This window comes from Dioscorea cayenensis, chromosome 2 (assembly GCF_009730915.1).
Source record: "Dioscorea cayenensis subsp. rotundata cultivar TDr96_F1 chromosome 2, TDr96_F1_v2_PseudoChromosome.rev07_lg8_w22 25.fasta, whole genome shotgun sequence".
In the NCBI taxonomy this organism is placed as follows: domain Eukaryota; kingdom Viridiplantae; phylum Streptophyta; class Magnoliopsida; order Dioscoreales; family Dioscoreaceae; genus Dioscorea; species Dioscorea cayenensis.
The window spans coordinates 16688100-16713889 of NC_052472.1; the positions used below are offsets into that span (position 1 = coordinate 16688100).

General features: G+C 35.4%; 1 pseudogene; it reads left to right on the forward strand.

Annotated features, from left to right (window-relative positions):
• The first annotated feature begins 12807 nt into the window (after positions 1-12807).
• LOC120273226 lies at positions 12808-16899 on the forward strand (annotated as a pseudogene).
• The last annotated feature ends 8891 nt before the right edge of the window (positions 16900-25790 follow it).

Genomic DNA, 25790 nt, shown 5'->3' on the forward strand with positions numbered 1-25790 from the left:
GAAGTGACACATTCTCCGGGAAAATTAAGGATATAAAAAGGGGCTAGTTAAATAGTACATCTGAAAGGGGCATATGATAATAACTAATAGTGCCAGTGGCAGCTGCTATAGAAGAGGGAGAGTGCTTTAGATTCTTACAGTTGCAGATATAAAAAAGGGGCTAGTTAAATAGTACATTTGAAAGGGGCATATGAGAATAACTAATAGTGCTATACCAGTTACTTAGGAAAATATGGATTTGAGTGGATGTATTAGCATGTGTTTACCTTAGTTTTGTTTATATTATGCTAGTTTTGAGTTTTATAGAATAAGAATTTTGTTTAAAAAGACAACTAAAATGGCCTCACTTGTAAAGTCAAATAAAGCAAAAAATTATAATTTCAAATTTTGTATGTCTAAGTCTCTTCTAACGACACGCGAGCCAAAATCACTTAAAATAAAGCAAAGCCAAAGGACAAGACACAATTTATGTTTTTAATTTAAAAGTACTTTAAAAAGGTCACAGTTACATATTTCAGAAAGAAAAAACAAGCAAAACATTATGTTATCAGGCTTGCTAGTTTATCATTCCCCAACAATTATACAGAATGCGTTGAAAATGATATAGCATTCAATATTTGGAAATGAGAATAACAGCAAGTATGATGCTAAGTTTTGTAAAGAGTTATGTATCAATATCCTAAATTTACAAATGATAACTGAACAACTTAAATCATGGCACTATTTCACGTAAACATCGATACTAAATTCGATTATATACTGAAAATAATATTACCAATGCTGTTAAATCATATCAAGATCCAAATGAATATATGGGTTGCGAACCCTAGCTAAGTAGAGAGAGAAATTATAAGGTTTGTTATAAGCCCAAGTAAACACCACATGAGAAAAATCAATGCACGTATGAGGAGAAGCCAAACTAAAACAACATTAAGATAGAGGAACCCCAACACTAACACAAGAGAGAAAAAAAACAAGAAATCACACTCTTTTAAGAATCAAAATACAGTGGAATATCGTTTACAAGAAAGTTGCAGGAGCTCAAAATAATGTGAGCAACCAGAAACCCAATTCTGAAATAAAAAGTTCGGTGATAAACCAATGCTAGCCGAGAAAGTTAAACCAAGGGAACCCGAAAAAAATATAATATAATATAATCACAAAGGTGTTTGTGAAAGAAAAGGTGTTTGTGAAAAACTCAATTAAATATAATATAATCACAAAGGTGTTTGTGAAAGGAAAAAAAGGTTCTTTCCATCATGCATCAAAACATAAGATTCATTAAGTTCTCCACACCAACATTGAGTTGTAACAATAATAATCACTACAACAAATTGTATTTTTAGTGGCAAGCAAAAGTTATCACTAAAAGCAATAATTTTAATCACAATTAGTAATAGTAACAAAATTTAGAAGTCGTCACCTCCCGTCACAAATACCTTCGATGCTAATACAATAGTAACCATTTTAGGTAATGGTCACTATTACTCTTTACTTTTGTGACCAATTTCACGACACTAAAAAATCTAGTATTTGTGACAAAAGCGATATGGCTACAATAACTTATATTTTTATTGATAACAAAAGTTATCACTAAAAACAACAATTTTAGTCACAATTAGTAATACTAACAAATTTTAGAAGTCGCCACCTCCCGTCACAAATACCTCCGATGCTAATATAAGAGTGACCATTTTAGACAAATGGTCACAATTATAACATATTTTTGTGGCCAATTTTATAACACTAAAAATTTAAGTATTTGTGACAAAGAGATGTGGCTACAATAACCTAATGAACTTCCAATGAAGCCAAAACTCAAAAAGAAACTTATGAACTTTTGATTGGAAAGGAAGAAAATCAGTTTGAGTTTTGATTTGAAGAAAGTCACTGTTATCATGTATTCAAATAGATCTAAATCACACAATCCATGTCATTAATCATAACAAAATTCCATATCAGATTAATAACAATGATAATAATGATAAATTAATTCATCTATAAAAAGATAAGGTAAAAGTGTTGAAGCTTTAACCTGCCGACTCAAAGAGAAGACCAAGCTGTTTGATGAAAATGCCCTGTAATATCTCAAGTGTTTGTGAAAATGTCTAGGTTTCTTTGTTCTGGGTTTTCCTGGTCAATGTGTCAATGAGAAAGGAAGACAATATTGAAAGCTTGACCAACCAATCAGCTACTCCCACTTACTAGTATTATATATCAAAAGTATTATAGACAAACAGACAGTAACACACACAACCATTGGTCAGTGCCACCCCATACAGTTCCATTGGTCACACAATTACTTAAGTTGCTTTACCATTGGTTAGACACTAACATCCAGAGATTGTGTCTCAAATAAAAAAACATTTAAACCAAAAGCTAGTCAAAATACATTAACTAACTTAACTAAGCTTACTTTATACTAGTCAAACACTACCAGCTTCGCAGAGGGCACCATTCGGAGTTTGGTGCGGACCCATGCTTGCACAACTCCGTCCTCCGCTTCCATCACTCCACCACACCATGCATCCAATCCTTTCTCCACCATGCCTTGTGTTCACAGACCTTGCTTCTCCATACCATCACCCAGCTGCCCATCTTCAATCACATCTTCAACACCCCCCTTGATTGAAGTGTGCACATTCCAATCAAATTCCTCATCGCCACATGCTTCTCGGATGGAAGTGGTTTGGTGAACAGGTCTGCCAGTTTCTCGTTAGTGGGAAAATGATAGAGAGAGACAACATTATCAGAAACCAAGCCTCTGATGAAATGGTACCGCACGTCAATGTGCTTGGTTCTTCCATGGTGTGCCTGATTCTTTGCCACTGCGATTGCCGATTGGGTATCACACCAAAGCCGAGTAGCTTTGTTGTTTACATGGCAACATTCATGAAAAATTCTCTTGAACCAGACTACTTGGCATGCAGTTGACGTTGCTGCAATGTATTCCGCCTCTGTTGTAGATAGAGCAATGATTTCCTGCTTCTTTGAGCTCCATGACATTGTGCTTTGACCCAAGCGAAGCAACATACCAGACGTGCTCTTTCGATCCGTCAGAGAGCCTTCCTAGTCACTGTCTGAGTATGCTTCCAACACCCCCTCATCACCCCGAGAATACCATAACCCAAAATCTTTTGTTCCAGCAAGGTACCTCACTACTCGCTTTGCTACTGAGAAGTGATCATTACTCAAACAATTCATGTATCTTGATAAGTAGCTCACCGAGTAACAAATGTCAGGTTGAGTGTGTGAGAGGTATAAGAGTTTCCCAATTATTCTTCTATACTTCCTTGGATCTGTAAATTCAGCATCTGAATTTCCTTGTGGTCTCACTGCCACTCCCATTGGAGTTGTAATTGATTTGCAGTTCTTCATATTGAGCTATTGTAACAAATTCTCAATGTAATTCTTTTGTTTAATGAAAATTCCATCTGGTTCTTGATTGACTTCAAGCCCGAGAAAGTAAGTTAGCTCTCATAAGTCTGACATTTTGAAAGTCTTCTTCATCTCTGACTTGAATTTATCAATGAGATAACTTGACGAACTTGTATATATTATATCATCCACATATAGACTCAGCAATAGACTCTCACCACTTGAATGTTCTTTTCTGTAGAGTGTATACTCACACTCACTCCTGATGAAGCCATGGTCTTTGAAATGCTGATCTATTCTACTGTACCATGCGCGTGGGGCCTGCTTCAATCCATAGAGAGCTTTCTTCAATCTGTAGACACGATCTTCACTTCCTTCAACTACATACCCCTCAGGCTGTACTGCATATACTTCCTCTTGAATATCTCCATTCAAGAATGCGGATTTAACATTGAAATAAAACACTGGCCACCCAGCATGTGCCTCTAGTGCTAGTAATAACCTCACCATCTCCAAGCGAGCAACTGGTGAGAAAATCTCTTCATAGTCCACCCCGTACTGTTGCGAGTATCCTTTAGCAACTAGTCTGGCTTTTAGCTTCACAATTTGGCCTTGAGCATTAACTTTGTATTTATATATCCACTTCAGACCCACTGCTTGCTTCCCTGATGGCAACTTGCATAGCTCCCAAGTGTTGTTCTTCTCAATTGAAGTCATTTCTTCATTCATTGCCTCCTTCCACTTCTTGTGCTTCACAGCATCTTCAAATTCAGTTGGATCAAACAATCCTTTGCCACTCAGCTCATGGCATATTATTACCCTGCCTATTATCAACTAATAGGAGTTTCATCATTTTATCCTTTTTTCTTTGAGTCCCTTTGCTTACCCTTGCAATGGTACAACCAAAAAACTGTCGATGAATGCCAAAGTTATTTTTATAGCTCACCGCAACATGAAATTAAAAATTCATATTGCACTCATGAGGAAATCTAGTTTACTGAAAACACAAAGTTTTAATTTGATAACTTCTTTAATCAAAGCTGTCAAAAGCTACCAGGTATGCATAATAAGAAGCAATAATCAACCTCAAATAAAAATGTCATATTATGTTTCCCTAAATATAATGATCTTTTGGTTGCTGCCTAGTGGCAATGGCAGTGGTAGTGGCAGTGCAATGGTAGTGACGATGGCTATAGGAGAGGGAGAGTGCTTTAGATTCTTACAGTTGCAGATATCAAAAAGGGGCTAGTTAAAATAGAATAGTACATCTGAAAGGGGCATATGAGAGTAACTAATAGTGCCATACCAGTTACTTAGGAAAATATGGATTTGAGTGGATGTATTAGCATGTGTTTACCTTACTTTTGTTTATATTATACTAGTTTTGAGTTTTATAGAATAAGGAAATTTGTTTTCTTTAAACAAATAAAAAGACAACTAAAATAGCCTCACTTGTAAAGTCAAATAAAGAAAAAATTTATAATTTCAAATTTTGTATGTCTATATCTCTTCTAACTGCAAGACACGCAAGCCAAAACCACTTGATATAAAGCAAAAGGCAAAGGAAAAGGCACAATTTATGTTTTCAAGTTCAAAAGCACTTTTAAAAGGTCACAGTTACATATTTCAGAAAGAAAAAAACAAGTAAAACATTATGTTATCAGGCTTGCTTGTTTAACGTTCCCCAACAATTACACAAAATGCGTTGAAAATGATATAGCATTCAATATTTGGAAATGAGAATAATAGCAAGTATGATGCTAAGTTTTGTAAGAGTTATGTATCAATATCCTAAATTCGAGTAAACACTGATACTAAATTCGATTATGTTTTGAAAATAATATTACCAATGCTGTTAAATCATATCAACATCCGATGAATATATGATTTGCGAACCCTAGCTAAGTAGAAAGAGAAATTATAAGGTTTGTTATAAGCCCAAGTAAACACCACATGAGAAAAATCAATGCAAGTATGAGGAGAAGCCAAACTAAAACAAGATTAAGACAGAGGAACCCCAACATTAACACGAGAGAAAAAATAACTTGAAATCACACTCTTTTAAGAATCGAAATACAGTGGAATATCGTTCACAAGAAAGTTGCTGGAGCTCAAAATAATGTGATCAAACAGAAACCCAATTTTGAAATAAAAGTTTGGTGATAAACCAATGCTCACGGAGAAAGTCAAACCAAGGGAACTAAAAAAACTCAACACTAAAAATAATGAAAAATAAGTTAAAAGAATCACTCTCTGAAGAACCAAGAGGCAAGGATAATCATAAAGAAATAAATAAAATTCATCAGCACTGGAACATAAGGCAAAGAAAATAAAAAGAAATATTTGAGTGTTAATGATGATTACTAGCATAAAATAGAAAACCCCTCATCACATCACACACAAAAATAAAAGTCAACAAAAACCAATATGAACAACTAAAAACAAGCCAACATTGACACGAGAGGCGTAAAAAAACTCAACTCTACAAACTTTGAAAAAAAAAAGTGGTTAAAAATCACTATTTTAAGAACCAAGATCCAGAGCAAAATCAAAATACAAACATATGAACAAATGAAGGTTGCTGGCATTGGAGCATAAGATGAAGAAAAACAAACATATTTGGTTGTTAATGGTGATTACCAAGATAAAAAATAGAAAAACCCTACAATTTCTCACATTGCATTATGACAAAATCTCAATCTCATCAGGCATGTGAGGAAATCAGCAAAACCAATAGGAACAACTGAAATAAACCAATATCAACAAATAGCTAGGAACCGCAAAACTCAATCATACATACAATGAAAAGAAATTATCCAAAAATCATTCTTGCAAATACTAAGATGCAATGAAAAATTGAAAAACATAGATGAAAAAGATACTCACAGACATCGAAAGGAGGGATGATTACGGGCAAGAAGCCATCAAACTGAGTAGCAGCTTCGGGGGAATCCATAAGTTCATTTGAGAGGTCTTGTGGTTGAACCGTGGTTGAACCATCCCATATGAATTTCAGGACTTGTAAATGAACAATGTTATATATTTATTTGATTTGAAGTGCTATCCATTTTCACTTTGTAATTAAAGATACATTCATTCAGTTATATTCCAAATGTGAAAGGAGAGAGAGAAGCTAAGGGGGCGTTTGTTGGAAGTAGTTGAAAATCTCAGTATATTTGTATTTACAAATCTTTGTATTTAAAAATTCAAGAAAATCAAATCTAGTGTTTGGTTGAATGTATTTGTAATGTTGGACCACATAATTTTGTGTTTGATTGGAGGGATTGGTAAATTTGGATTTTATTAAATAATATAATATATTAATTATATATTATATTTCAAATATTAATTACACTATAATTATATTTTATTTAACATTTTATAAAATATAACTATAGTGTAATTAATATTATGAGTATTTAATATAATTAATATATACTTAATTTATTATAATAAAATATAGGGAAATTTACTGTTTACTCATGAATTTCAAATATTCTTAATCATCCCATCCAACTTTTGCACATCCTGGACAGCCCTTCTGTTATTGTTTAAGTTCCCTTTTACCCTCTATCGTCCACTTCAAATGGGTCCATGTTATGAAATTTCATTTTTTTCCTTGAAAATCATGGGAAAAAACCGCCCAATCATATCATGTCCGACTTTTATGCATATAATTTTATATTTTTTTTTGCCTTTCTGCTTGCTTCTTGTCAAACAAAGTTAGAAGGCTTATCACAACTTCATCTTCTTCTTCTTTTCCTCATTTGGTTTGTGTTCGATTTGAGTTCTAAAGGTTTATTATGGAGAGTTTTTGTACTATTGCTAGATATAACGGGGAGGGATGAGTGCTAATGTTCATGTCGCTAATTTCTTGGGAATTAGTGTTAGCTGAGATATGTGAGCGATGTGGTCTCGATGTTTCCCGTGTCAGAGTGAAGTTTATCACACCCAATAGACATAAAATGGTTTGTCCAATAGAAAACTAAGTTGACTTCCAACGCATGTGTCACGTGTACTCCATCTTCAAATGTAGTGTAGTCGATCTTGTTGTTGAGGCAGATGATGTACCATTGTCGTATCCTACTGAAAATGAGTTATTCTCGTTGTAAAGTTCTTCTCTTTTATGTTTATGTAGTTGTAGAAGTTAATTATTGTTTAATTATCCCATTTTATGTTTAAACATATCAAGTTTCCATTTAAAAATTGTCTTCTCCGCTTAAACTATTTTGTTTCTATTTAAATATTTGTTTTAACGTTTAAAGTTTATAGTTATCATTTAAACATTTTATGTTTCTGCTTAAAATATTGATCATTTTTGTTTAAACTAAAGTGTTGGTAGGATTCTACGAGCGCTTCTGTTCCACCTCATGGCAACCTTAACGGCGTGGCATGCCTTCCTTCCTCGTCAGATCAATCTGAAGTGTTGTCATTGGATATCGGACAACATTTTCAAGGCGTTGAATATTTCAAAGACGCACTTTGAAATTTTGCAATCAAATAGAATTTTTACTTCAAATTCCTAAAGAACAAAAAACACTGAGTGACTGTGGAAAGCGCTGCTGATGGTTGTCAATGGCGCCTTAATGCATCAAAGAAATATAATAAAAATACTTTCAGAATCAAGACAATGCACTTGTCATTTACTTGCGGTGGTGGAATTGGATCGGCGTTACATCCGAAAGCATCTAAAAAACGGGTAAGCGCACGAGTGATTCAGAATCTCAAGGATCGGCCTTTATACAAGGCCATCAACATTTAGAAGGGCATGTTGCGGGAACATGGTGTCCACATTCCATACAAGCAGGCTTAGTTGGGAAAAGAGCATGCCCGGGTGATCCTCGATGGTAGTGACATCTCCAACTATGATTTGTTGCTTTGGTATGTGGATAAGGTGGTTGAGACAAACCTCGACAGCATTGCGATTGTGGAAAGAGACGGTGAGCGTTTTAAACATGCATTCTTTTCTTTCAGTGTGTGTATCATGGGATTCAAGAGGGCTTGCAGGCCGCTGCTGTTTCTCAATGGTACCCACCTTCTTGGAAAGTATCGGGGTATTCTATTGGGTGCCATAGGCAAAGATGGAAACAATGGGTCTTTCCACGCCGCCTTCAGTATTGTCAACAACGAGACCGATGCTAATTGGACACGGTTCATTAGGTGATGGTTTATATGATGAAGGAGATTATCAAGAGATGATTACGTTCGTGTTAGGCAGGTCTAAGGGCCTTGTGAACGCCATTGCGAGAGTCTTCCTTTCTTCCCTATATGCATACTGACTTCAATACTTGGATGCCAATTTTATGAAAGCTAATGTCAGACTTGGGAAGGCACTGAGGAAAGAGTGTTGGTCCATATACTTTCGTATTGCGTGGGCATCCATGGCTAAAGAATTCACGTGAATGAATTATAGGCCACATCACCCGAAGCCTATCAGTGGTTAATTCATAAATCGGATGTCACATTGGTCGAATTATCGGTTCAGAGGTGAACGCTGGGCGAGATGTATTCAAATGTCGCAGAGTCATTCAATGAGTGGATCAAAGAAGCTCAGCATTTACCAGTGACAAAAATGGTGGACTCCATAAGATATTCGAATGTTGATTTTATTTAACGCTTAAGAATTGTTCTTATCCTTTAAACAGTTTCTATACTGTGCAAATATCATTGTCTATGTTTAACTATCTGAATCTTCGTTTAATTTCTAATCCTACCGTTTAAAAATATGTTTTTCTATTTAAATATTAGTATCTTTGCTTAACCTTGTTTAAGTGCTCGTGTAAGTGTTCGTATTCTACGTTGTACAGGTTCAAGTTGATGCGTATGTTATGCAACCGCCATGAGCAAGCAAACAAATGGGAGACCTACTTATGCCCGAACATACATTCGAAGGTAAAGATACTTGTTAAGGAAAGCCAAAATCTTCATGTTGGTCATTGTGTCGATGATCGTTATGAAGTAATTGACTAGTGCAGCAACTTTATAGATCTTGCCAATAGAACTTGCTCATGTTATAGATGGCAAGTTTATGGTATCCTGTGCAAACACGCTCACGCTACAATAATGCAGACAGATACCAACGTTTATCGATTTATTAGCGGCTACTTCAAGAAAGACCAAATGGAAGTGGCCATTCATGATGATTGGCAGGATGACTATGTCAACATCATACAGGGTACGTGTGGTATCTCCCATCATAGCGAGAGCCGTGTCATTCATGTCCTCCTGCTTAGATATAAATAGTGTCAGCAATCGCGTGATGGAGGCGTGCTTCGTATATGGATATGGTACTTTCGTAAGAGATTTCTGGATTATACAAACGAACAATTCCATCACATCGTCTGTTACTATTTCCTTCCTGTCCAGCATCGTGTATAGGCTGGCTCGTGTGGTGCTGACACAGTTATTCCTCTATACGGCAGTCCTGTGGTTAAACGGTAAAAGATAAAGTTAAACGGAGACAACATATTTTAGTGGTAACGCCAAAATTTAAACGGTAATGTAAATATTTAAATTGTAACTAATATATTTAAACGGTACCTAATAAAGTTAAATGATATCATATATATTTAAAGTATAACAGAAATACTTGATACTTACGATCCATCGTGCAATTCAGGTATATCTTTAATAACTCTTGCTCGAACACGTCGAGGTGCCCCTGTGCGGGGTATATTTTATTCTTCAGTCGAAAGTCTGTCCGCACTTTTTCGTATTGTTGGTATGCGAGGACCATACCGTCAACCGCAGCAGAATCTTTCGGTTCATTGGCAGGTGTTGTTGATGGTTGTGGGAGAGTTTCTCCCTTTGATACAGCGGACAGGGATTTCGTTGACAACGTTGTCAACGATCTTGTCAATCACGGGCATGACAACAACATCAACCGGAGACACAATCTTTGCCGGTTCTTGTTGTTGAGGGATTGTGTCTACTTTCGACGCAGCACTATCATCCGCTGGTTCCACCGACATGGGGATCTTTTTGGCCATCGCTGGTTCCACCAAGATGGGGATCTCTTTGGCCATCGTATCGACTACAGCTGCAGCTTCTTTAGGAGCAATTTCCTCAGATGCTGCCATTATAGCTGGCTGATAAACCGCAGGTGGTGTTGCTATTATCTCATCATCGGCCGGTGGAGGGAGAGACCTTATTGTTTTTCTTGTTTTGGTGATTATCTTCAAACGTGGCCCTCTTCGAACGCCGTCTAAATGACGCCATCGTCTACAAAATCTGACGCCATCCAACTCACGTTATCGGCAATCACAGAGGCTACCTTGGTTGCATCCGGACTTTTCTGGGTGGCGTCCGTGCCGGGTGCTTCATTTGTTTATAAGGACACCTCATTCAATTGTGCCTGTCTTTCCAATGCTTCAGTACTTGGTACGCCTGTAGCAGACGTGCGGTGACATCATCGCCAAGGGGGCCGTAGCTGTCAGGGGGGTTGTTGCGATTGAGGGGGCTGTTCTTATAGGAGGGGATCTTGCCGTCAGGGGCGGGGCTCCCCTGGCGCCAAGGAATTCATGCATGGGTTGGGCTGTCATTAGGTGAACGGCGTCGAGGAAGCCTAGAAGAGGATGGTCTCTCATCCTGCCTTCGTGCCAGTGGTTCGGGAATAATAGCATCCCCTTGGTGGATGGCCCGAAGGAAGATTTCTTTATCCGCATTTGCCATGACCAGCTCAGGAAACTAACATAGTTAAACAACACAATGTCAGTGAAAACATTCAATTAAAACAATAACAAATATTTTTAAACAGTTAACTCAAATGTTTAAACAATTTACATATGTTTTTGAACGATATACAAAATATTTAAACAGAGAACCGCTAGTTTAAACAGTAAATCACATTGTTTAAACAGAAATGTTTGATATTTAAACAGAGACTCATGATTTATTACCTCTTTTCCTTCGAGCGATGACAATATGACTTATATCTTCGTTTGCTTCCGGTAACTATTTTTACCAAATCACACATTCTTTTCGGTGCCGGTTAGCTCGTAAAACCAGATGTTCAGTGCGACCGAACAACCTTTGACGTACCCCATGTTCGCCTTCTTCCCGGTGCATCTCGCTTCCACTCGAGCGGCCGCTTGTGGGACGTCCTCCATCATCCACTTATGCGTCCCTTGTGCTCATGCATATCCTTCCATGGAAGGTATGTCATCGACATAGTTAACTATCCAGTTCGGAACTGAGCAGGACGTGTTTGGGAAGAGGACTGTACCCATAAGGTACACCATCAAGAGTTTGATAAAATTTTCTTCTGCTCCCCTCTGCTGAACAAGCTGCTCAAGTGTTCTCCTGATGGAGTCTCTATGTCTCTTGTTGGTTTTGGAAAAATATCTATCTTCAAAAGCGGAGCGTGCTTTCTTCTTCTTTTGAAATACGACTGCGTCTCCATCGCATCGTAGTCCAAGAACGAGAGCCATATCGTGGGGCTTAAAACTTACCAAGCTATCCCCGATCCTGAATTTGTTGGTGCTGCCATCATATCTCTGCAACAAAAAATCAAGGAGTGCCCTCTCTTGGAACACAGCTTCAACCTTGGTGAATGTTGCAGATGGTGTCTTCCGGATTATCTCCCAGTGTCGTCCACTCATGTGAACTTTCAACTCAGGCATAGTCTCCACTACTGATGTCAAGTAGCATCGCCCATTAACTAGGTTGACCGCCATAATCACAAGCCTACGACAATAACCATAATTTAAATAGTATTCAGATAAATTTAAGCAGAAGGTAAAGTTTTTTAAAATGTAACCTAAATTCTTAAACTGAAAGATAAATATTTAAACAGAAACAACAACTCTTAAACATAAACATCAAATTTTTAAATAAAATCCCATTATTTAAACGGAAACCTTATTTTTAAAACTGCAACCATATCAACGTAAAGGGAAACCTTCATTGTAAACATTACACAACATAACAATCGAAAAATCTCTTTCGACCGTGTACAAAATCCTAGACCAAAACAAAACCCTAGCCGATAAATCTCCCTGTAGACTTCAATATCATCAAATAAAAACAGAACCACGAAACATAACCGAAAAATCTCTTTTGTTAATAGAATCGTTTATAAAAAAAAATCATAAGCACAACTTTTTCAACGGCGTCCATCTCAGCTCAATAACTTACACTACAAATTGATGAAATGCCGAATACTTGAGCGGGAATTCTTCTTCGAGACAATGGTGGAAAGCGAAGAAGAACTTCGAGACAAGGATGCCCAGGTAGAGACAACTTTGGAAATGGAAAAGCTGAAGAGGCGAAGAGAGAAAAAAAGTATAACCGACGTCAGTAATGGTTGTCTCTAGGGATTACCCAAAAAAATAACTCCCACTTCCTTTCAAACCGGAAACATGATTGCGCTGCCACAACTTCCCACGCAAGGGATAATTTTGTCCATAAAATTCAAAATTAAGTTTGTTAATGCCAGTTACAACCTTTGGGGAGGAGGAGGAGGAGGAGGAGGAGGAGGAAAGGGGAGGGGGGGTTTGAAAATCATTAAAGAAGGTGTTTTTAGCGATACAAAAAGTTAGGGGGTGTTTTTGTGCATATTCTGATGATTAAGAGGTGTTTTTGGCAATTTCCACTCAAAAATATAATATATTAATTATTTTAAAATAATTAATATAATATAATATATCAATTATATACTATATTACTAATATTAATTATACTATAATTATATTATATTTAATATTTTATAAAATATAACTATAGTTATTAATATTATGAGTAATTAATATAATTAGTATGAATTTAAATTTACATTCAAATATTATGAGTAATTAATACAATTAATATATACTTAATTTATTATAGTAAAATATTATATATGAATTTTTTATTAAAATAATTAATATATATTCTTAATTTATTATAATAGAATATAATATATTAATTATTTATTAAAATAATTAATATAATATAATATATCATTGACATATTATATTATTAATATTAATTACATTGCAAATATATTTTATTTAATATTTTATAAAATATAATTATAGGGTAATTAATATTATTAGTATGTAATATAATTAATATATTCTTAATTTATTATAATAAAATTAAATATATTATTTATTTATTAAAATAATTAATATAATATAATATAATATAATATATCAATTATATATTATATTACTAATATTCATTATATTATAATTATATTTTATTTAATATTTTATAAAATATAATTATAGTGTAATTAATATTATTAGTAATTAATATATATTTGCACGTTAATCTCTCACGTGCAAATCGGATGAGATTTTGAAATTCAGTCATTTTAGCTGAATTCCATAATTCCATAACTTTTGGATTCGAAAATACAAAAGAGATTTAAATCTTTTGAAATAAACAAAGAATTTTTTAAATCTAAAGATTTTGAAATCCTTTGATTTCCAAATCCTGTCAAACAAAACTTGAGGTAAGAAAAATTTCAATCTTTTCTTGTTTTTGTGATTATTTAAAATCAAAGCACTTGCATTATAACAGTTACCACACTGTTCACAGTTCACTGTTTAATCAATACCTAAGAGACTATTTACATTCACATATAAAACGACAAGTAACCTAAGATACTATTTACTTGTGATGTTGGTTTCATTGTTTCTTGCTTCATTTATCATAGAACTTTTTCTATCTGGTATAATTTTGAAATCTATTGCTTTTATTTAATTTGTCAACAATTACTAGATAGAACATTGTAGAAGAAACGTCGGAGTAGTAATGCATAGATCAGGAAGATTGTTTCTGGACACAGACAATGAAATCAAAACTTGTATGGGTATTAGTTCTTTAGTGAACTAAGAACAATCTACTAAGCTTTCACAGTATGATATTGTTGTTATTGCCGTGACAATGGGGTGATGAGATATAATGTTGTGTGATTGTCATAGTGTTTGTATGCTATCTTTTTTTAATCTTTTTATTGATATGATTCCATTTTTTTTCGTGATATTTAATGTGTCATTATATGTCCCCTTTCTAAATAAAGAATTGATAGACAGCTCATCTTTGAAGAAATACAAGAGGAATAATGTGTGTTTCAGCAAGATTTCAATGGGCAGAGACCATGAAATCAAACCATTAGTTGTTCATATTTATCATTAGTAGTATACAGAATTATTTTTTTTGGGAAGAGGAGCGGGACGAACCCACTAGAGGCCTCAGGGACATGCACAAGCCTAGGTGGAACAAGTGGGGACGGGGCCGCGCTCAAGTTGGCGCTGGAACCACCCGTACACAATCATTATTCACAACTCCCAAAAATATGCCCTCAGCCAAGAATCGAACTCTTACCACTCGGTGAGAGCTCTATTTGTGACCCGTGTATCAATAGACCCGAAAGTCATTGGCTAGTATACAGAATTATTAGTTGTTTTTCCATTTATGCTGAGAATGAACAGGGAATATTTGATGCCGTTTTACGTGGCCATATTGATTTCTCATCTGATCCTTGGCCTTCCATATCAAGTGGAGCAAAAGAACTTGTTAAAAAGATGCTTCGGCAAGATCCAAAAGAGACGCTTTCTGCGGTTGAAATTTTGAGTGAGTCCTCTGAATTTGATACTCACACATGTTGTTAGCTTGAAACTTATCTGTTAAATACACTGTCTTGCTGGGGTGCGATATAAATTTTCTTGTTCTGTGCCACTATGAAATCAACAATGAATCATGTAGCTGATATTGCATTGCATTCTTCTTTGGTTTTACAAAATTTTAGGTATAAAGCAAACTTTAGAGGCTTAGTTAGATAAAGCTTAAATCGTACGGTAGTATTGTGACTTCTCAACTTCGCCATTTTCCTTAAGTCTCTAAATGTAATTATCACTCTTATATTCATTCTGGTTTCATCAGCATTTAGTTTCCTGTTGCCGAGCAACTATGGGGTTATTAAATTCATACTTAAAGTTCTTACTTTCTCATTGCCAATAATCACAGTGATTTACTATTATCTCTGTGCAACCTTGCAATTACTTTTGACAATCCTTGTTGATATTTTCTTGCACCCCTTCTTTAATGAATACCCCGATGTAGAAAAAACATTATTGTTAGGGAATTCTTGGGTGATTTAAAAGCTCGGTTCCAGTTCTTGTGACCAACCTGCTGGTTCTTACCGCACATGTACCACAACTGAACTTGTTCCTGAAGGTTCTGGTAAAATCACTCTCATTCTTCAAAGCATACCTCATTTCATCTAATTTGATTGTGAGAATTTACAGATCATCCATGGGTTCGAGAAGATAGTGATGCTTCTGATAATAGCCAATTGATATCACAGTCTTGAGCAGAATGAAGCAGTTTAGGGCCATGAATAAACTTAAGAAATTAGCGTTGAAGGTGATTGACTGCTATTTCTCATTTCTTGTTTGCTTGATATGTTGCTTCTCCAGGCTTGATTACAGAACATATTTTTGTAGGTAATTGTTGAAAATCTATCTGAGAAGGAAATCATCATTAGAAAGAAATGTTCAAATCTATGGATACTGGCAATAGTGGAACAATAACTTTTGAGGAACTAAAAGCTGGTCTGCCAAAATTAGGCAGCAAGCTTTCAGAATCTGAAGGTCGACAACTGATGGAAGTGGTACACCTTAAAGCCCTATTCTTAAATTCATTTAATTTTTTAAAGTTTCTGTATTTCTCGAAGCACTAACCATATGAATACAACAGATCATCTGTAAAAATTCCGCCAGGATATCTGTGTTTTTAAACAGTTCACAAGCGTGAAGCCTTGTTATTTTTAGCTTGATCGCTTAGTTCTAGCCAAGGTCATGTCTTAGTTGGAAATTTGATTAAATCTCTAAATGCTGCAAGGCTATCTGTGAAAACCTAGCAAGGATTTAATGCCACATATTTTGTTTCTAGCTTTAGATGCTTCTCTAGGAATAGCAACGGGTCGGGTCGAATGAGGGTTTTACCATACTCGTATCCGTACCCGCTACCCCGCTAATATACCCGAACCCGAACCCGACGGGCTTTTAAAAACCCCAAACTCACAGCAGACTCAACGGATAATCGGCACTCCATGGTATACCCGCCTCACATTAAAAAAATTAATAAAAAAATATATTTTTTTTTATAAAAAAATAACTTAAAAATAATTATAATTTTTTTATAAAATAAAATAAAATTATTGTAAAATTATGACCTGGATATTTCACAGTGATGTAAATGGTGTGCTTTTCTTTGTAGGCTGATGTGGATGGAAGTGGGACCATTGACTATCTTGAGTTTATAACAGCCACGATGCACAAGAACAGAACGGAAAAAGAGGACCTGAGGCTTTTGAGTATTTTGACAAGGATAAGAGCGGGTAACAAGTCATTTCCACATAAATCACCTTGTCTTCTTAGTTTTGTGTTTCATATCACATTGATGATGGTTTCTTTATTTCCTTTACTGCCTAGTTACATCACAATGGAGGAGTTAGAGCAAGCTCTCAAGGAGTACAACATGGGTAATGAGAAAACAATAATGATAGACTTAGCTGGAAGCAATAGCTGATATAATATTGATGGAAATAGGAAACTATTTATAAATCCAAATAAGGTAATCAGCATAAATTTTGCTGCTTTGGAATTTTATTAATTAATTTAATTTGCCGGTTTTAGCTCTATAACGCGGGGGTGTCCTTATGAAAAGTCAGGTTTTGTGTATCGATGGTTTCTTGTCGTTTTATATGTGAATGTAAATAGTCTGTTAGGTATTGATCGAACTGTGAACTATGAACAGTGTGGAAACTGTTATAATGCAAGTGCTCTGACTTATAAATAATCACGTTGTAACCTGTAATATTATGAGGGGGACCAACATGACAGCCAGGTTTGTTAAGGTATATCACTTGGGGCCAATTGAAGATTTATGTTTCATTTTGAGCCCTTTCACTTTGTGAAGGCTGTGTACATTTAAACCTGATTGTCCTTAATAATTATTATCTGGAAAAAAAGGCAGCAAAAATGTTCATCTTGGAGGCAGGTTCTCTGCATAAAAACATACAGGAAATGCCAAGGTTAGTCAATGCCTTATCAATTCAGTTTGTTACTTTTCTCTCTGACTTGATTTCATGAAATTCAATGTCTAGTTAGTTTTAACACACAAGAAGCAAAACCTTAACCTTCTTTTGCACCAATCTACATGCCTTATCAATTCAGTTTGTTACTTTTCTCTCTCACTTGATTTCATGAAATTCAATGTCTAGTTAGTTTTAACACACAAGAAGCAAAACCTTATCCTTCTTTTGCACCAATCTTCTGATTTTTGTTATTATTTATTAATATATCATAGTTTGTGAATTAGTGGACAAAAGTATGTTTAACTAGAGACGATGATAGGTGGCCTTGACTTCACAAATAACATCTACACTTTTTTGTATTTTTAACACATTTAAAACCCATGACTCTGGCATCACCAACAATCTATATGGATCACCCAAACTAATCTTTACAAAACAGATTTGTCACCACCAATGTGTCTGTTTGTAGTGAATGAGTAAAGGTGACAGACATCAAAAACGGGTAAAAATTTGGGTAGGGTACTGTACTTTGACCTTTTTTCACTTTGGGTACTAGATTTTGATTTGTTTCTTTTTGAGCACCATAAACTTATTCCATTTCACCGGGAGGGTACTCAAGCGATTCCGGTGATTTTTATCCTACGTGGCCATCGGAAAAACACGTGGGACTCGCGACTTGGCACTTACTTATCCCTGTTGGACTTGACACATCATCTCTGAGCCATGTCACCATGATATTTTCCCACATCAGCCTCCACTTAACCTTTGTCTTCCAGACTTCACACCACTCCATCCTTTCTTGATTTCCTTTTCTTTGTCTTTTTAGCCCTAAATTGATTCACAAGGAGTTGCGAGCAACCCTATTTCCATTCTAAAGGAGGCCCTAAATTTGCGAGTCAGTGACAACCTAGGCGCCGAAGATGAGGGCATAAAGGAAAGGGAGACGAAGCAAGTGCGATCATGGTGAATACTTGGCAGATTAGGTCAGCATACAACGAAGCACCAAGTAATGGCAAGTCCTTTCCTTATCATGTCTCCCCATTGTTTTGCAAATGTGTAATGCAATACATCTACAAAGACTAAAATGGAAATGTAATTAAAGGGCTCACTCCTTGAAGAAGTTGTATGGATTCTGTTGTTTTTAAGTGGTAAAACATGTTGATATCTTACACTTTTGTGGATCTTATGTATGAATGAGAAATTATTTTAATTCACCTAAAAGACATGTTTGCTGTATTCCTTGACCATAATTGTATGTTGTTGTTTTATTTCAACTTTTAATTGTATTGTTGTTGTTGTTGTTGTTGTTTTACTTCTAATGTCTTCGTTGAGATGAAGTTAAAAACAACTAGTTGTTTTATTTAGGGTTTCTGTAGTGGTTTTAACCCCACTAATTGTATTGTCCTAGTTTAATTCCAACTCTTAATTGATATTAGTGGTCCCAACACTTTATAGGTAATAAATTGAAACAGTTCATGTTTCCATGTTAATTTATTTTATTATATTAATTTGGCGTATCAGTTAATTTTTTTTAAAATCTAAATTTAAGTTGATGGATAACATAATAATGTATCTGATGTATTGTGAGCTATGTGGGTCCTGTTTGAAGTTGATGGCAAAATGTTGTGAGCTATGTGGGTCCTGGTGTGTTTTTGTCAATACATGTGTTTGTTTTTGATTGTGTGATTATGCTCCAATTATTTTTCAATGCCACATGCAGAATATTTTTACTGAGTGCAAAATGTATTGTGGAGTTACTCGATATTGAGAACTCGGAGGGGTTATAGATTTGTGGGAAATGTTGATTACTTGCTCGCAGACTACATATCAAGACCGGAAATTGTAGACATGGCTAAAGGGTTACAATTAGATGCAGTAAGGTGCTACATTTTGGTTCAAGGACATTTTGAGTCAGGGAATTGGGTTGTCTGAAATAAAAAATGATTTGGATGCTTTGTCAATGGCATTGGCTGTGGATGAGAGTAGGGTTGCATAGGTATATGTTAAGTTGGTCAAGGATTATGTTGAATGCTGAGTGATGCTTTCGTTGAAAGGAATGCTACCAATGATTGTGGGGGTTTAGGACAGGGAGTTGGTGCTCCAAGAGAAGCCATAGGGGAAACTGTGGAACATAAAGATGCTGATGTTGAGGATGAGGAAGAAGGTGAGGGAAGTGAGTTAAATGATTATGAGTATAGCTTGCAAAGTGACAGAGAGGACACGCCCCATAGTTCAATATGATGGGGTTAGTGGTATACCTATGCCTGAGGTGAATGCACAAGATGAAGTTGGAAGAGAAGAAAAGGATGACGAAGATGATGTACAATCCGAATATGTTGGATCCGATGAATTGGAATCATGTTCATCAACCGATGAAGATGAATTTGATCTTGCTAAAACTCGATATGCTCGAATTTAATGAGCATGATAGATATGAAAGACCCTGAATTCAAAATTAGCATGAAGTTTAGTAGCTTCAAAGCAGTTCAAAAGAGGCGCTTAAGAACTATGGGATTAAGACAGATGTGTTATGAATTTTAAACCCAATAACAAGAAGAGATGTAAGGCATTTTGCAAGAAAAACTGTCCTTTTTATTTATGGGCCTCTCCAATGTATAAGGATAAGAGTACTATTAAAATAAAATCTGGTAATTTAAAGCACGAATGCACCAGGGATCACAACATAAGACATGTCAATGCTCAATGAATAGTAGAACACTATTTAGAGCAATTTAGAGCAGATCCTTCATGGAAGCTTGCTGGCATTATACAAGCTGTTAAAACAAACCAAGAAGTGGACATTAGCAGGCTCAAGGCTTGGAGAGCCAAAAACATTGCAACAAGGTATTCTGCTAGTTACTCTTAATATGTATGTTGTTTAAATTATTTCAGGACCTAATTGTTTTCATTTTTTGTGGTATTGGGTTAGGATGCTTGATGGTGATGAGCACACTCAGATGACAAGATTGTATGATTATAGACTTGAGTTGCTTAGAACACATCCAGGGTCTACCATTAAATTCAAATGTAATGTAGGTGTATTCCAATCCATGTATGTGTGCTTGTCACCACTTAGGGCTGGATTTATGGCAGGATGCAGACCTATTATTTCTGTAGATGGATGTTTTCTCAAGGGGCATTATGGTGGACAATTATTATTAGCAGTTGGGATAGATGCAAATGATTGCATCTATCCAATAGCTTGGGCTGTAGTGGACAAGGAGAATTGTGCGAATTGGGTCTGGTTTTTGGAGTTGCTTGCTGAGGATCTGGAGATACATAATAGTCATGGGTGGGCATTCATGAGTGATAGACAAAAAGTAAGTTTGTACATCTATTCTTAATTTCCCATTCATTCTTTGTACATCCATGATTAGCTCTAACATTCATTGTTTTGGTATTCTTTTGTGTGTTTTTTTTTCCATTTTTTTCATCTTCCTATTTTGTATTTGTTTTGGTTGTTGGTGGTGGTGTTTCAAAACCTGTACACATAGGGACTTCAAAATGCAATACAAGATTTATTTCCCAATAGTGAACATAGGTTTTGTGTAAGACATATTCACACAAATTTAAAAAAAAAATTCAGACGGAAGGGCCTTAAAGATCAACTATGGGTTTGTGCAAGAGCTAGCTATATACCTGCCTATAACCTAGCTATGGATGTTCTTAAAGACATGTCTGTAGGAGCACATGATTTTATGAAGAACATTAGCCCTGACCATTGGAGTAGGTCACACTTTAAGACTGAGATTAAGTGTGATACGTTGTTAAACAACCTATGTGAGTGCTTCAATAGCCAAATCCTTCAAGCTGGGACCAAGGGTATAATTACAATGAATAAAATGATTAGAACTCAATTGATGACTAGGGTTCAAAAAGAAGAGATGATATGCAAAAGATGCCCACTGATCACTCGTCCAAAAAAATTATTAGAAAGCTAGAAAGATCAAAGCAGCTTAGTTGGGGATGTAAAACTACATGGTCTGGCGGTGATAAATATCAGGTGGTGGGAAATGATGGGCAGTTTTTTGTTGACATTAGAGAGAGATCATGCACTTGTAGAAGATGGCAATTAACAGGAGTTCCTTGTTGTCATGCTGTATCAGCCCTTTACTACAACAAAAACAAACCAGAAGAATACTTAGATGACTGCTATAAGAAAAGTACCTTCTTAGCAACTTATAGCCACATCTTGAACCCAACTCAAGACAACAGTTGTTGGCCCAAGAGTGATCAACCACCAATGATACCACCAGAACCTACAAACAAAAACAGGGGAAGAAAACCAATGCTCAGAAGGAGGGAGATAGATGAGGAGCCTACAAGTTTCACAAGGGGAAGGTATGTAGAAAAGGGATTAATATACATTGCAGCATTTGTGGAGCAGCAGGGCATAACAAAAGATATCATGGTGTGCAGGCAAGAATTTTCATATAATTTTTTCATTTACATTTCCAGCTTTTGATGTGGATTTTGTCATATTATGTTTAGAATTATATGTCTGAGTGCTTCACAAGGGAACAATGACAAATCAACAGGGAGAAAATCCACTCAACATCAATCATTTGCAAATGCTAGTGATGTGAGTCACTTGGAAATTTAATTTGTTAGTGTGATCCATCTTATATTTTAATGGCTGGTATTTTTTGTAGGGTGTAAATAATGAGCAAGACCCCACTACCACAATTGATCCTCAAGTTCTAGAGGAACACTTCTTGGAGGTATACTCCTTTGAACATAAATATTATATTATGCAGTTTATGCTGATTTTGATCTATGGACATGACAAGGTTGAACAACTAAGTAATGAGATCAATAATGCAAATGTTGCGGATGACCCAATGCCACAGGTACTTTGTTTGCAATCCCTATGTTTGCACAATTTGTATCATACCAAAAAATAAAAAAAAAACTCATAAATTAAAAGCAACCTAACCATTCTAATAAAAAATTGTAGACTCACATGTTTGTTCACTATGATGAAGTTTTTTATTTTTTCAATACTTGATGGTGATTTAAATTTTTTAAAACATCATAGATACTTGACATACCTGGGCAGAGTCTCACTACATCATCAGATGCAGTTGACTTGAGAAGACAAAAAATGGCTCCAAGTAGAGGGAAGAAGCAAATCCTATCAAAAAGCCAAGCAGGAAAACAATTCCCAGCTAAACCCCCTATGTTGAGACACAAAGACCTTGAGCAAGATGTTGAAGATAAGAGCAAGGCATGTGGTGTAGAAAAAAAGAGAAAAGTATGGCTCCCACCAGGTCCTTGATTTTGCAGTGGGTTTGCATGTGCTCATGAAATGAGTTCTTAAAGGTTGTGTCTCAACAAAGATTTATCACAGTTGTAAAGTGTGTAGACCACTAGTGCGACCTTCAACACTTAAAATTTTAAAGCACTAACCTTTAGATGGTCCTTGTAATTTTTTGGATGTCATTGTGGCTGTATGTGTATCACTTTCACATTACAATTTACCATGTGATCAAACACTCTGCTATGGAGATGAATTATTGATTTTTGGTTCAATGAGGATGTGAAATTCAATTCCTTCCAATTTTTAAATGATACGCCCATAAACATATGAACCAGTAACTCTTGGTCCAAATGTCCTGTGTAACTTTAGATATACTATTAGAAATACTTACTGTAGAAATTTTCCAAGTTTTTGTATAGAATTTCAACATGTCTGTTACAATTTTGATATACTCATGTGCTTCAGGAATACCTGTAGATTTATGTTTTGTACAACTTTTAATCATCATAATAAATTCAGATATTTTGTGCATCTCATTAGCTGAAAATTATAAACACTCATTAACATTACTCATTACCATTAGTCATCGATAGAAAATTAGCAACCTATAAACACTCATTACCATTATTCATTTTACCATTACTCATTGACATAAAATTATAAACATCCATTAAACCAGGAGGAAAAAACATGAGAAAAAACCATTACAAAATATTTAAATATTATTTCTAGCACATTAAAACATGCACCATGAATTCATTTGGAACACTCATTGCCAATTAAAAAACTCATTACATATACAAAAAAAAAATGCATATATACTTCTAAAAGGTTCACAGCTAGTGAGAAAATTTAAAGCTGGCAAAATAAAGATCCCTGCAAATGTACATCTACTTCTAAACCTCACATACTGGAACTCCAGAGTCTTTTTTCATATAGCCGAAACTAGGGATTTATGGCCCTATTCCTTTTGGCAATCTATCATGGGAGAAGTCGTCCATGAACAGCATCATCGGAGAAGAAATCTCTTGTGCCTGAGCTTCCCTTCAATTAAATGAAGAAAAACCATTCTATCGGAAGGAGGATAGTGGAGATGGAAGGGATGATGATGATGTGGAAGCCTTCTTGACATGGACTCTTGACTTGTAAAAATAAAATGTGTGAGTTGGCTCAAGGATGACATGTCAAGTCCAACAGGGATAAGTGAGTGCCAAATATGCCAAGTCAGCAGTCCACATGTTTTTCCGATGGCCACGTAGGATAAAAATTACCGGAATTGCTTGAGTACCCTCCCGGTGAAATGGAATAAGTTTATGGTGCTAAAAAAGAAACAAATTAAAAGCTAGTACCCAAAATGAAAAAAGGTCAAAGTACAGTACCCTACTCAAATTTTTACCCCATCAAAAACATAAGAGTGTTAGAACTTTGCTCAATGTTTATTCTTATATTCTTATATTTAATATTTGCTTCAGAAACATTAAGAGCAAACCAATGAATTTCCTGAAATTACTGCAGGTTAGTGGGGAAGTTTCATACAATGGCTTCAAATTAGAAGAGCTTGTTCCTGAGAAAACATGTGCTTATATCAGCCAGAATGACATGCACATTCCTGAAATGACAGTGAGGGAGATACTAGACTTTTCGGCTCAATTTCAAGGTGTTGGTAGCAGGGCAGGTAACTATATGTTTTCTATAACTATGTATATATGTATATTCACAAGTATGAATATTTGTAGTGATAATTCAGCTTCTTTGGAGTGTATATATAGAGAGGAACTGAGTAATTAGTATGTGAATTGCATGTTAAGTTTGTTATGTTGGTTGGTAACGTGCCATGTTTTACTAGAAAACAGGCGAAGGAACAGGGAGGATGCTTCCTTGCTGGTTACTTGTTCATCCATTTCGATTTACAAAAGAAGGCTGGTGGATGTTGTGGATTAGTACTGTTTCATCTTTCTTCCATATTCCAGGACATGCCTGTGAAGTTCTATTTTATAGGTAGGCTGCAGTTGATCATTAAAAGTTTGTTTGTTAGTTTGGGATATGTAATTCTTTTAATTGTTTCAGTTTGAGAGTACTGGATGGCCATCTTTTCAAGAAAAACTCAGTTTGAGAGTATTGTTTTATCATGTTTGTTGCAGGGAGAGTTCTACTGATCTGAGAGTAGTTATCAGGTCGATGTACGTAGCTTCACTATTCATTGGTGTCAACAATTGTTTCACAGTGCAGCTCATTGTTAAATTGATGAACTAATTCAGCATAGAATCTATTGAAACTATTCTTCAGTTGACTAACTAGTTATTGGGAAAATTGTTCTCTAACAATGTCGATAAACTTCGTTAGTTGTATTTATATATATATTTGTGTTTTTCATCAATAAATGAATTTTGTCAGGTTTTCATTATGTCCTATTCGGTGATATTTGATTGTTGTAGTCTTCATCATTAATATAAAAATTATTATCCTGAAAAATAATCCTTGCTCTCATTTTATCAAATTCATTTTTGACATTTTTACGTTGTAACATTGGCATGTTGTATTCTCTTAAGTGACATAATACTTAAATATCTATTTACATCATCTTATTGATCTAAGGTGAGCATTCCATTTTGGAAGTCTATGCATGAGAGTTGTTTTGGTCTCAAGAAATTTGCTATTCTTAATTCCTTGGATTTAAAATTATTTTGGCTGCACAAGGAAAAAGGAGGCTAGTTACTAGTTAAACCCTAAATTCTAGAGCAACATGCAAAGATACTTATTTCATGGGTAAATTACTTTATTTCCTTCATTTCCTGCTGTTTATTCCAATATTCCATCTGTAAGAACATGGCAAGCACTGAAAGCTTATGTATATGGATTTTCTCGTTGTTGATACAGAGATGTGTTAGCTTTTAGTATTTATGTACTTCCACCCAAAACTTGTCACATAACTCCTAGTTGTTTGATTTGAAGAGCTATAGCGTGTATATTTTCAAATTAAATTGTTTATTGAAGCTTACAACAATCATAAGATCACAAGATTAATATTTTGATAGGTCACTCAAGTTTGAACTTATTTCTTTTAGGTTACCAAGTTTTAATTTGTATCTATCTTTTCACTGGCAGGTCACCCGCAAGTAACCA